The sequence below is a fragment of the Hydractinia symbiolongicarpus genome, chromosome 6 (genome assembly GCF_029227915.1).
Source record: "Hydractinia symbiolongicarpus strain clone_291-10 chromosome 6, HSymV2.1, whole genome shotgun sequence".
NCBI classification, from domain to species: domain Eukaryota; kingdom Metazoa; phylum Cnidaria; class Hydrozoa; order Anthoathecata; family Hydractiniidae; genus Hydractinia; species Hydractinia symbiolongicarpus.
In genome coordinates, this window is record NC_079880.1 from 33,214,214 (window position 1) to 33,228,705 (window position 14,492).

General features: G+C 46.8%; 1 long non-coding RNA gene across 1 annotated transcript in view; it reads left to right on the forward strand.

The window, feature by feature from the left end:
* The first annotated feature begins 13,043 nt into the window (after positions 1-13,043).
* The window catches only part of LOC130646927 (uncharacterized), a 29,829-nt gene continuing 28,380 nt past the window's right edge, over positions 13,044-14,492 (forward strand). Inside the window, exon 1 of the long non-coding RNA XR_008982794.1 lies at positions 13,044-13,101. This is a non-coding gene — a long non-coding RNA (uncharacterized LOC130646927). The remainder of the gene's footprint in view (positions 13,102-14,492) is intronic.

Below are 14,492 nucleotides of genomic sequence, written 5' to 3' on the forward strand. Positions count from 1 at the left end.
TTACAACGCCGTAATCCACATGCACACGCCATGAAAAGGCTATAATACGGCCTCTGGACGCCTAATAAAGGCCTTACACGTAAATCACGTGGTTCCACGCGTCCAAGCTTGTTACCATTGGTCTAGTTCTTCCACTCTCGATACATTACGCCGTCCTAAGTTGTTTTTTCTGGTTCCATGGCTTTACAACGCCGTAAACCACATGTACACGCCATGAAAAGGCCATAATACGGCCTTTTGACGCCTATTAAATGCCTTACACGTAATCGTGTGGTTTCGCGTGCCTGCGCAGGTTACCATTGGTCTAGTCCTTCCTCTCTCAATACACTAGAACGTCCTAAGTTGTTTTCTCTGGTTCCATGTGTTTAGAACGCCGTAAACCACATGCACACGCCATTGAAAGGCCATAATACGGCCATTTGCCGCCTATTAAAAGCCTTACACGTAAATCGCGTGTTTCCGCGTGACTGCGCAGGTTACTATTGGTCTAGTTCTTCCACTCTCAATGAACTACGCCGTCCTAAGTTGTTTTTCCTGGTTCCATGGCTTTACAACGCCGTAAACCACATGCACACGCCATGAAAATGCTATAATACGGCCTTTTGACGCCTATTAAATGCCTTACACGTAAATCACCGGGTTCCACGCGTCCAAGCTTGTTATTATTGGTCTAGTTCTTCCACTCTCAATACACTACGCCGTCCTAAGTTGTTTTCTCTGGCTCCATAGCTTTGGAACGCCGTCAACTACATGCACACGCCTTTGAAAAGCTATAATACCGCCTTTGCCGCCTAATAAAGTCCTTACACGTAAATCACGTTGGTCTGCGTGCCTGCGCTGGTTACCATTGGTTTAGTCTTTCCACTCTCAATACACAAGAGCGTCCTAAGTTGTTTTTCCTGTGTCCATGGCTCTACAACGCCGTAAACCACATGCACACGCCATAAAAAGGCTATAATACGGGCTTTTGACGCCTATTAAATGCCTTACACGTAAATCACGGGGTTCCACGCGTCCAAACTTGTTACCATTGGTCTAGTCCTTCCACTCTCAATACACTAGAACGTCCTAAGTTGTTATTCCTGGTTCCATGGCTTCAGAACACCGTAATCCACATGCACACGCCATGAAAAGGCTTTAATACAGCCCCTGGACGCCTAATAAAGGCCTTACACGTAAATCACAAGGTTCCACGCGTCCAAGCTTGTTACCATTGGTCTAGTTCTTCCACTTTCAATACACTACGCCGTCCTAAGTTGTTTTCCCTGGTTCCATGGCTTTACAACGCCGTAATCCACATGCACACGCGATGAAAAGGCTATAATACGGCCTTTAAACGCCTAAAAAGGCCTTACACGTAAATCACGTGGTTTCACGCGTCCAAGCTTGTTACCATTGGTCTAGTTCTTCCACTCTCAATACACTACCCCGTCCTTAGTTGTTTTTCCTGGTTCCATGGCTTTACAACGCCGTAATCCACATGCACACGCCATGAAAAGGCTATAATACGGCCTTTTGACGCCTATTAAATGCCTTACACGTAATCGTGTGGTTTTGCGTGCCTGCGCAGGTTACCATTGGTCTAGTCCTTCCTCTCTCAATACACTAGAACGTCTTAAGTTGTTTTTGTCTGGTTCCATGTGTTTAGAACGCCGTAAACCACATCCACACGCCATTGAAAGGCCATAATACGGACATTTGCTGCATATTAAAGGCCTTACACGTAAATCGCGTGTTTCCGCGTGACTGCGCAGGTTACTATTGGTCTAGTTGTTCCACCCTCAATGCACTACGCCGTCCTAAGTTGTTTTTCCTGGTTCCATGGTTTTACAACGCCGTAAACCACATGCACACGCCATGAAAATGCTATAATACGGCCTTTTGACGCCTATTAAATGCCTTACACGTAAATCACCGGGTTCCACGCGTCCAAGCTTGTTATTATTGGTCTAGTTCTTCCACTCTCAATACACTACGCCGTCCTAAGTTGTTTTCTCTGGCTCCATAGCTTTGGAACGCCGTCAACTACATGCACACGCCTTTGAAAAGCTATAATACCGCCTTTGCCGCCTAATAAAGTCCTTACACGTAAATCACGTTGGTCTGCGTGCCTGCGCAGGTTACCGTTGGTCTAGTCTTTCCACTCTCAATACACGAGAACGTCCTAAGTTGTTTTTCCTGGTTACATGGCTTTACAACGCCGTAAACCACATGCACACGCCATGAAAATGCTATAATACGGCCTTTTGACGCCTATTAAATGCATTACACGTAAATCACCGGGTTCCACGCGTCCAAGCATGTTACCATTGGTCTAGTTCTTTCACTCTCAATACACTACGCCGTCCTAAGTTGTTTTTCCTGGTTCCATGGCTTTACAACGCCGTAAACCACTTGCACACGCCATGAAAATGCTATAATACGGCCTTTTGACGCCTATTAAATGTCTTACACGTAAATCACCGGGTTCCACGCGTCCAAGCTTGTTACCATTGGTATAGTTCTTCCACTCTCAATACACTACGCCGTCCTAAGTTGTTTTCCCTGGTTCCATGGCTTTACAACGCCGTAATCCACATGCACACGCCATGAAAAGGCTATAATACGGTCTTTTGACGCCCATTAAATGCCTTACACGTAAATCACGGGGTTCCACGCGTCCAAGCTTGTTACCATTGGTCTAGTTCTTCCACTCTCAATACACTATGCCGTCCTAAGTTGTTTTCCCTGGCTCCATGGCTTTACAACGCCGTAATCCACATGCACACGCCATGAAAAGGCTATAATACGGCCTCTGGACGCCTAATAAAGGCCTTACACGTAAATGACCGGGTTCCACGCGTCCAAGCTTGTTACCATTGGTCTAGTTCTTCCACTCTCAATACACTACGCCGTCCTAAGTTGTTTTCCCTGGTTCCATGGCTTTACAACGCCGTAATCCACATGCACACGCCATGAAAAGGCTATAATACGGCCTCTGGACGCCTAATAAAGGCCTTACACGTAAATCACGTGGTTCCACGCGTCCAAGCTTGGTACCATTGGTCTAGTTCTTCCACTCCCAATACACTACGCCGTCCTAAGTGGTTTTTCCTGGTTCCATGGCTCTACAACGCCGTAAACCACATGCACACGCCATAAAAAGGCTATAATACGGGCTTTTGACGCCTATTAAATGCCTTACACGTAAATCACGGGGTTCCACGCGTCCAAACTTGTTACCATTGGTCTAGTCCTTCCACTCTCAATACACTAGAACGTCCTAAGTTGTTATTCCTGGTTCCATGGCTTCAGAACACCGTAATCCACATGCACACGCCATGAAAAGGCTTTAATACGGCCCCTGGACGCCTAATAAAGGCCTTACACGTAAATCACAAGGTTCCACGCGTCCAAGCTTGTTACCATTGGTCTAGTTCTTCCACTTTCAATACACTACGCCGTCCTAAGTTGTTTTCCCTGGTTCCATGGCTTTACAACGCCGTAATCCACATGCACACGCGATGAAAAGGCTATAATACGGCCTTTAAACGCCTAAAAAGGCCTTACACGTAAATCACGTGGTTTCACGCGTCCAAGCTTGTTACCATTGGTCTAGTTCTTCCACTCTCAATACACTACGCCGTCCTAAGTTGATTTCCCTGGCTCCATGGCTTTACAACGCCGTAATCCACATGCACACGCCATGAAAAGGCTATAATACGGCCTCTGGACGCCTAATAAAGGCCTTACACGTAAATCACGTGGTTCCACGCGTCCAAGCTTGTTACCATTGGTCTAGTTCTTCCACTCTCAATACACTACCCCGTCCTTAGTTGTTTTTCCTGGTTCCATGGCTTTACAACGCCGTAATCCACATGCACACGCCATGAAAAGGCTATAATACGGCCTTTTGACGCCTATTAAATGCCTTACACGTAATCGTGTGGTTTTGCGTGCCTGCGCAGGTTACCATTGGTCTAGTCCTTCCTCTCTCAATACACTAGAACGTCTTAAGTTGTTTTTGTCTGGTTCCATGTGTTTAGAACGCCGTAAACCACATCCACACGCCATTGAAAGGCCATAATACGGACATTTGCTGCATATTAAAGGCCTTACACGTAAATCGCGTGTTTCCGCGTGACTGCGCAGGTTACTATTGGTCTAGTTGTTCCACCCTCAATGCACTACGCCGTCCTAAGTTGTTTTTCCTGGTTCCATGGTTTTACAACGCCGTAAACCACATGCACACGCCATGAAAATGCTATAATACGGCCTTTTGACGCCTATTAAATGCCTTACACGTAAATCACCGGGTTCCACGCGTCCAAGCTTGTTATTATTGGTCTAGTTCTTCCACTCTCAATACACTACGCCGTCCTAAGTTGTTTTCTCTGGCTCCATAGCTTTGGAACGCCGTCAACTACATGCACACGCCTTTGAAAAGCTATAATACCGCCTTTGCCGCCTAATAAAGTCCTTACACGTAAATCACGTTGGTCTGCGTGCCTGCGCAGGTTACCGTTGGTCTAGTCTTTCCACTCTCAATACACGAGAACGTCCTAAGTTGTTTTTCCTGGTTACATGGCTTTACAACGCCGTAAACCACATGCACACGCCATGAAAATGCTATAATACGGCCTTTTGACGCCTATTAAATGCATTACACGTAAATCACCGGGTTCCACGCGTCCAAGCATGTTACCATTGGTCTAGTTCTTTCACTCTCAATACACTACGCCGTCCTAAGTTGTTTTTCCTGGTTCCATGGCTTTACAACGCCGTAAACCACTTGCACACGCCATGAAAATGCTATAATACGGCCTTTTGACGCCTATTAAATGCCTTACACGTAAATCACCGGGTTCCACGCGTCCAAGCTTGTTACCATTGGTATAGTTCTTCCACTCTCAATACACTACGCCGTCCTAAGTTGTTTTCCCTGGTTCCATGGCTTTACAACGCCGTAATCCACATGCACACGCCATGAAAAGGCTATAATACGGTCTTTTGACGCCCATTAAATGCCTTACACGTAAATCACGGGGTTCCACGCGTCCAAGCTTGTTACCATTGGTCTAGTTCTTCCACTCTCAATACACTATGCCGTCCTAAGTTGTTTTCCCTGGCTCCATGGCTTTACAACGCCGTAATCCACATGCACACGCCATGAAAAGGCTATAATACGGCCTCTGGACGCCTAATAAAGGCCTTACACGTAAATGACCGGGTTCCACGCGTCCAAGCTTGTTACCATTGGTCTAGTTCTTCCACTCTCAATACACTACGCCGTCCTAAGTTGTTTTCCCTGGTTCCATGGCTTTACAACGCCGTAATCCACATGCACACGCCATGAAAAGGCTATAATACGGCCTCTGGACGCCTAATAAAGGCCTTACACGTAAATCACGTGGTTCCACGCGTCCAAGCTTGGTACCATTGGTCTAGTTCTTCCACTCCCAATACACTACGCCGTCCTAAGTGGTTTTTCCTGGTTCCATGGCTTTACAACGCCGTAAACCACGTGCACACGCCATGAAAAGGCTATAATACGGCCTTTTGACGCCCATTAAATGCCTTACACGTAAATCACGGGGTTCCACGCTTCCAAGCTTGTTACCATTGGTCTAGTTTTTCTAATCTCAATACACTACGCCGTCCTAAGTTGTTTTCCCTGGTTCCATGGCTTTACAACGCCGTAATCCACATGCACACGCCATGAAAGGCTATAATACGGCCTCTGGACGCCTAATAAAGGCCTTACACGTAAATCACATGGTTCCACGCGTTCAAGCTTGGTACCATTGGTCTAGTTCTTCCACTCTCAATACACTACGCCGTCCTAAGTTGTTTTCCCTGGCTCCATGGCTTTACAACGCCGTAATCCACATGCACACGCCATGAAGGCTATAATACGGCCTCTGGATGCCTAATAAAGGCCTTACACGTAAATCACGTGGTTCCACGCGTCCAAGCTTGTTACCATTGGTCTAGTTCTTCCACTCTCAATACACTACGCCGTCCTAAGTTGTTTTTCCTGGTTCCATGGCTTTACAACGCCGTAATCCACATGCACACGCCATGAAAAGGCTATAATACGGCCTTTTGACGCCTATTAAATGCCTTACACGTAATCGTGTGGTTTTGCGTGCCTGCGCAGGTTACCATTGGTCTAGTCCTTCCTCTCTCAATACACTAGAACGTCTTAAGTTGTTTTTGTCTGGTTCCATGTGTTTAGAACGCCGTAAACCACATCCACACGCCATTGAAAGGCCATAATACGGACATTTGCTGCATATTAAAGGCCTTACACGTAAATCGCGTGTTTCCGCGTGACTGCGCAGGTTACTATTGGTCTAGTTGTTCCACCCTCAATGCACTACGCCGTCCTAAGTTGTTTTTCCTGGTTCCATGGTTTTACAACGCCGTAAACCACATGCACACGCCATGAAAATGCTATAATACGGCCTTTTGACGCCTATTAAATGCCTTACACGTAAATCACCGGGTTCCACGCGTCCAAGCTTGTTATTATTGGTCTAGTTCTTCCACTCTCAATACACTACGCCGTCCTAAGTTGTTTTCTCTGGCTCCATAGCTTTGGAACGCCGTCAACTACATGCACACGCCTTTGAAAAGCTATAATACCGCCTTTGCCGCCTAATAAAGTCCTTACACGTAAATCACGTTGGTCTGCGTGCCTGCGCAGGTTAGCGTTGGTCTAGTCTTTCCACTCTCAATACACGAGAACGTCCTAAGTTGTTTTTCCTGGTTACATGGCTTTACAACGCCGTAAACCACATGCACACGCCATGAAAATGCTATAATACGGCCTTTTGACGCCTATTAAATGCATTACACGTAAATCACCGGGTTCCACGCGTCCAAGCATGTTACCATTGGTCTAGTTCTTTCACTCTCAATACACTACGCCGTCCTAAGTTGTTTTTCCTGGTTCCATGGCTTTACAACGCCGTAAACCACATGCACACGCCATGAAAATGCTATAATACGGCCTTTTGACGCCTATTAAATGCCTTACACGTAAATCACCGGGTTCCACGCGTCCAAGCTTGTTACCATTGGTCTAGTTCTTCCACTCTCAATACACTACGCCGTCCTAAGTTGTTTTCCCTGGTTCCATGGCTTTACAACGCCGTAATCCACATGCACACGCCATGAAAAGGCTATAATACGGCCTTTTGACGCCCATTAAATGCCTTACGCGTAAATCACAAGGTTCCACGCGTCCAAGCTTGTTACCATTGGTCTAGTTCTTCCACTCTCAATACACTACGCCGTCCTAAGTTGTTTTCCCTGGTTCCATGGCTTTACAACGCCGTAAACCACATGCACACGCCATTGAAAGGCCATAATACGGCCATTTGCCGCCTGTTAAATGCCTTACACGTAAATCACCGGGTTCCACGCGTCCAAGCTTGTTACCATTGGTCTAGTTCTTCCACTCTCAATACACTATGCCGTCCTAAGTTGTTTTCCCTGGCTCCATGGCTTTACAACGCCGTAATCCACATGCACACGCCATGAAAAGGCTATAATACGGCCTCTGGACGCCTAATAAAGGCCTTACACGTAAATCACGTGGTTCCACGCGTCCAAGCATGTTACCATTGGTCTAGTTCTTTCACTCTCAATACACTACGCCGTCCTAAGTTGTTTTTCCTGGTTCCATGGCTTTACAACGCCGTAAACCACTTGCACACGCCATGAAAATGCTATAATACGGCCTTTTGACGCCTATTAAATGCCTTACACGTAAATCACCGGGTTCCACGCGTCCAAGCTTGTTACCATTGGTATAGTTCTTCCACTCTCAATACACTACGCCGTCCTAAGTTGTTTTCCCTGGTTCCATGGCTTTACAACGCCGTAATCCACATGCACACGCCATGAAAAGGCAATAATACGGTCTTTTGACGCCCATTAAATGCCTTACACGTAAATCACGGGGTTCCACGCGTCCAAGCTTGTTACCATTGGTCTAGTTCTTCCACTCTCAATACACTACGCCGTCCTAAGTTGTTTTCCCTGGTTCCATGGCTTTACAACGCCGTAATCCACATGCACACGCCATGAAAAGGCTATAATACGGCCTCTGGACGCCTAATAAAGGCCTTACACGTAAATGACCGGGTTCCACGCGTCCAAGCTTGTTACCATTGGTCTAGTTCTTCCACTCTCAATACACTACGCCGTCCTAAGTTGTTTTCCCTGGTTCCATGGCTTTACAACGCCGTAATCCACATGCACACGCCATGAAAAGGCTATAATACGGCCTTTTGACGCCCATTAAATGCCTTACACGTAAATCACGTGGTTCCACGCGTCCAAGCTTGTTACCATTGGTCTAGTTTTTCTAATCTCAATACACTACGCCGTCCTAAGTTGTTTTTCCTGGTTCCATGGCTTTACAACGCCGTAAACCACGTGCACACGCCATGAAAAGGCTATAATACGGCCTTTTGACGCCCATTAAATGCCTTACACGTAAATCACGGGGTTCCACGCGTCCAAGCTTGTTACCATTGGTCTAGTTTTTCTAATCTCAATACACTACGCCGTCCTAAGTTGTTTTCCCTGGTTCCATGGCTTTACAACGCCGTAATCCACATGCACACGCCATGAAAGGCTATAATACGGCCTCTGGACGCCTAATAAAGGCCTTACACGTAAATCACATGGTTCCACGCGTTCAAGCTTGGTACCATTGGTCTAGTTCTTCCACTCTCAATACACTACGCCGTCCTAAGTTGTTTTCCCTGGCTCCATGGCTTTACAACGCCGTAATCCACATGCACACGCCATGAAGGCTATAATACGGCCTCTGGACGCCTAATAAAGGCCTTACACGTAAATCACGTGGTTCCACGCGTCCAAGCTTGTTACCATTGGTCTAGTTCTTCCACTCTCAATACACTACGCCGTCCTAAGTTGTTTTTCCTGGTTCCATGGCTTTACAACGCCGTAAACCACACGCACACGCCATGAAAAGGCTATAATACGGCCTTTTGACGCCTAATAAAGGCTTTACACGTAAATCACGTGGTTCCACGCGTCCAAACTTGGTACCATTGGTCTAGTTCTTGCACTCTCAATACACCACGCCGTCCTAAGTTGTTTTCTCTGCTTCCAAGTGTTTAGAACGCCGTAAACCACATGCACACGCCATTGAAAGGCCATAATACGGCCATTTGCCGCCTATTAAAACCCTTACACGTAAATCACCGGGTTCCACGCGTCCAAGCTTGTTACCATTGGTCTAGTTCTTCCACTCCCAACACACTACGCCGTCCTAAGTTGTTTTTCTGGTTCCATGGCTTTACAACGCCGTAATCCACATGCACACGCCATGAAAGGCTATAATACGGCCTCTGGACGCCTAATAAAGGCCTTACACGTAAATCACATGGTTCCACGCGTTCAAGCTTGGTACCATTGGTCTAGTTCTTCCACTCTCAATACACTACGCCGTCCTAAGTTGTTTTCCCTGGTTCCATGGCTTTACAACGCCGTAAACCACGTGCACACGCCATGAAAAGGCTATAATACGGCCTTTTGACGCCCATTAAATGCCTTACACGTAAATCACGGGGTTCCACGCGTCCAAGCTTGTTACCATTGGTCTAGTTCTTCCACTCTCAATACACTACGCCGTCCTAAGTTGTTTTCCCTGGCTCCATGGCTTTACAACGCCGTAATCAACATGCACACGCCATGAAAAGGCTATATAACAGGCCTCTGGACGCCTAATAAAGGCCTTACACGTAAATCACGGGGTTCCACGCGTCCAAGCTTGTTACCATTGGTCTAGTTCTTCCACTCTCAATACACTACGCCGTCCTAAGTTGTTTTCCCTGGCTCCATGGCTTTACAACGCCGTAATCAACATGCACACGCCATGAAAAGGCTATAATACAACCTCTGGACGCCTAATAAAGGCCTTACACGTAAATCACAAGGTTCCACGCGTCCAAGCTTGTTACCATTGGTCTAGTTCTTCCACTCTCAATACACTACGCCGTCCTAAGTTGTTTTCCCTGGTTCCATGGCTTTACAACGCCGTAAACCACATGCACCCGCCATGAAAAGGCTATAATACGGCCTTTTGACGCCTAATAAAGGCCTTACACGTAAATCACGTGGTTCCACGCGTCCAAGCTTGGTACCATTGGTATAGTTCTTCCACTCTCAATACACCACGCCGTCCTAAGTTGGTTTCTCTGGTTCCAGGTGTTTAGAACGCCGTAAACCACATGCACACGCCATTGAAAGGCCATAATACGGCCATTTGCCGCCTATTAAAACCCTTACACGTAAATCGCCTGTTTCCGCGTGACTGTGCAGGTTACTATTGGTCTAGTTCTTCCACTCTCAATGCACTACGCCGTCCTAAGTTGTTTTTCCTGGTTCCATGGCTTTATAACGCCGTAAACCACATGCAAACGCCATGAAAATGCTATAATACGGCCTTTTGACGCCTATTAAATGCGTTACACGTAAATCACCGGGTTCCACGCGTCCAAGCTTGTTACCATTGGTCTAGTTCTTCCACTCTCAATACACTACGCCGTCCTAAGTTGTTTTCCCTGGCTCCATGGCTTTACAACGCCGTAAACCACATGCACACGCTATGAAAAGGCTATAATACGGCCTTTTGACGCCTATTAAATGCCTTTCACGTAATCGTGTGGTTTCGCGTGCCTGCGCAGTTTACCATTGGTCTAGTCCTTCCACTCTCAATACACTAGAACGTCCTAAGTTGTTATTCCTGGTTCCATGGCTTCAGAACGCCGTAATCCACATGCACACGCCATGAAAAGGCTTTAATACGGCCCCTGGACGCCTAATAAAGGCCTTACACGTAAATCACAAGGTTCCACGCGTCCAAGCTTGTTACGATTGGTTTAGTTCTTCCACTCTCAATACACTACGCCATCCTAAGTTGTTTTCCCTGGTTCCATGGCTTTACAACGCCGTAATCCACATGCACACGCCATGAAAAGGCTATAATACGGCCTCTGGACGCCTAATAAAGGCCTTACACGTAAATCACAAGGTTTCACGCGTCCAAGCTTGTTACCATTGGTCTAGTTCTTCCACTCTCGATACACTACGCCGTCCTAAGTTGTTTTTTCTGGTTCCATGGCTTTACAACGCCGTAAACCACATGTACACGCCATGAAAAGGCTATAATACGGCCTTTTGACGCCTATTAAATGCCTTACACGTAATCGTGTGGTTTCGCATGCCTGCGCAGTTTACCATTGGTCTAGTCCTTCCACTCTCAATACACTAGAACGTCCTAAGTTGTTATTCCTGGTTCCATGGCTTCAGAACGCCGTAATCCACATGCACACGCCATGAAAAGGCTATAATACGGCCCCTGGACGCCTAATAAAGGCCTTACACGTAAATCACAAGGTTCCACGCGTCCAAGCTTGTTACCATTGGTCTAGTTCTTCCACTCTCAATACACTACGCCATCCTAAGTTGTTTTCCCTGGTTCCATGGCTTTACAACGCCGTAATCCACATGCACACGCCATGAAAAGGCTATAATACGGCCTTTGGACGCCTAATAAAGGCCTTACACGTAAATCACGGGGTTCCACGCGTCCAAACTTGTTACCATTGGTCTAGTTCTTCCACTCTCAATACACTACGCCATCCTAAGTTGTTTTCCCTGGTTCCATGGCTTTACAACGCCGTAATCCACATGCACACGCCATGAAAAGGCTATAATACGGCCTCTGGACGCCTAATAAAGGCCTTACACGTAAATCACAAGGTTCCACGCGTCCAAGCTTGTTACCATTGGTCTAGTTCTTCCACTCTCGATACACTACGCCGTCCTAAGTTGTTTTTTCTGGTTCCATGGCTTTACAACGCCGTAAACCACATGTACACGCCATGAAAAGGCTATAATACGGCCTTTTGACGCCTATTAAATGCCTTACACGTAATCGTGTGGTTTCGCGTGCCTGCGCAGTTTACCATTGGTCTAGTCCTTCCACTCTCAATACACTAGAACGTCCTAAGTTGTTATTCCTGGTTCCATGGCTTCAGAACGCCGTAATCCACATGCACACGCCATGAAAAGGCTTTAATACGGCCCCTGGACGCCTAATAAAGGCCTTACACGTAAATCACAAGGTTCCACGCGTCCAAGCTTGTTACCATTGGTCTAGTTCTTCCACTCTCAATACACTACGCCATCCAAAGTTGTTTTCCCTGGTTCCATGGCTTTACAACGCCGTAATCCACATGCACACGCCATGAAAAGGCTATAATACGGCCTTTGGACGCCTAATAAAGGCCTTACACGTAAATCACGGGGTTCCACGCGTCCAAACTTGTTACCATTGGTCTAGTTCTTCCACTCTCAATACACTACGCCGTCCTAAGTTGTTTTCCCTGGTTCCATGGCTTTACAACGCCGTAAACCACATGCACACGCCATAAAAAGGCTATAATACGGCCTTTTGACGCCTATTAAATGCCTTTCACGTAATCGTGTGGTTTCGTGTGCCTGCGCAGTTTACCATTGGTCTAGTCCTTCCACTCTCAATACACTAGAACGTCTTAAGTTGTTTTTCCTGGTTCCATGGCTTCAGAACGCCGTAATCCACATGCACACGCCATGAAAAGGCTATAATACGGCCCCTGGACGCCTAATAAAGGCCTTACACGTAAATCACAAGGTTCCACGCGTCCAAACTTGTTACCATTGGTAAACTGCGCAGGCACGCGAAACCACACGATTACGTGTAAGGCATTTAATAGGCGTCAAAAGGCCGTATTATAGCCTTTTCATGGCGTGTACATGTGGTTTACGGCGTTGTAAAGCCATGGAACCAGAAAAAACAACTTAGGACGGCGTAGTGTATCGAGAGTGGAAGAACTAGACCAATGGTAACAAGCTTGGACGCGTGGAACCTTGTGATTTACGTGTAAGGCCTTTATTAGGCGTCCAGAGGCCGTATTATAGCCTTTTCATGGCGTGTGCATGTGGATTACGGCGTTGTAAAGCCATGGAACCAGGGAAAACAACTTAGGATGGCGTAGTGTATTGAGAGTGGAAGAACTAGACCAATGGTAACAAGTTTGGACGCGTGGAACCCCGTGATTTACGTGTAAGGCCTTTATTAGGCGTCCAAAGGCCGTATTATAGCCTTTTCATGGCGTGTGCATGTGGATTACGGCGTTGTAAAGCCATGGAACCAGGGAAAACAACTTAGGATGGCGTAGTGTATTGAGAGTGGAAGAACTAGACCAATGGTAACAAGCTTGGACGCGTGGAACCTTGTGATTTACGTGTAAGGCCTTTATTAGGCGTCCAGGGGCCGTATTAAAGCCTTTTCATGGCGTGTGCATGTGGATTACGGCGTTCTGAAGCCATGGAACCAGGAATAACAACTTAGGACGTTCTAGTGTATTGAGAGTGGAAGGACTAGACCAATGGTAAACTGCGCAGGCATGCGAAACCACACGATTACGTGTAAATCATTTATTAGGCGTCAAAAGGCCGTATTATAGCCTTTTCATGGCGTGTACATGTGGTTTACGGCGTTGTAAAGCCATGGAACCAGAAAAAACAACTTAGGACGGCGTAGTGTATCGAGAGTGGAAGAACTAGACCAATGGTAACAAGCTTGGACGCGTGGAACCTTGTGATTTACGTGTAAGGCCTTTATTAGGCGTCCAGAGGCCGTATTATAGCCTTTTCATGGCGTGTGCATGTGGATTACGGCGTTGTAAAGCCATGGAACCAGGGAAAACAACTTAGGATGGCGTAGTGTATTGAGAGTGGAAGAACTAGACCAATCGTAACAAGCTTGGACGCGTGGAACCTTGTGATTTACGTGTAAGGCCTTTATTAGGCGTCCAGGGGCCGTATTAAAGCCTTTTCATGGCGTGTGCATGTGGATTACGGCGTTCTGAAGCCATGGAACCAGGAAAAACAACTTAGGACGGCGTAGTGCATTGAGAGTGGAAGAACTAGACCAATAGTAACCTGCACAGTCACGCGGAAACAGGCGATTTACGTGTAAGGGTTTTAATAGGCGGCAAATGGCCGTATTATGGCCTTTCAATGGCGTGTGCATGTGGTTTACGGCGTTCTAAACACCTGGAACCAGAGAAACCAACTTAGGACGGCGTGGTGTATTGAGAGTGGAAGAACTATACCAATGGTACCAAGCTTGGACGCGTGGAACCACGTGATTTACGTGTAAGGCCTTTATTAGGCGTCAAAAGGCCGTATTATAGCCTTTTCATGGCGGGTGCATGTGGTTTACGGCGTTGTAAAGCCATGGAACCAGGGAAAACAACTTAGGACGGCGTAGTGTATTGAGAGTGGAAGAACTAGACCAATGGTAACAAGCTTGGACGCGTGGAACCTTGTGATTTACGTGTAAGGCCTTTATTAGGCGTCCAGAGGCCTGTTATATAGCCTTTTCATGGCGTGTGCATGTTGATTACGGCGTTGTAAAG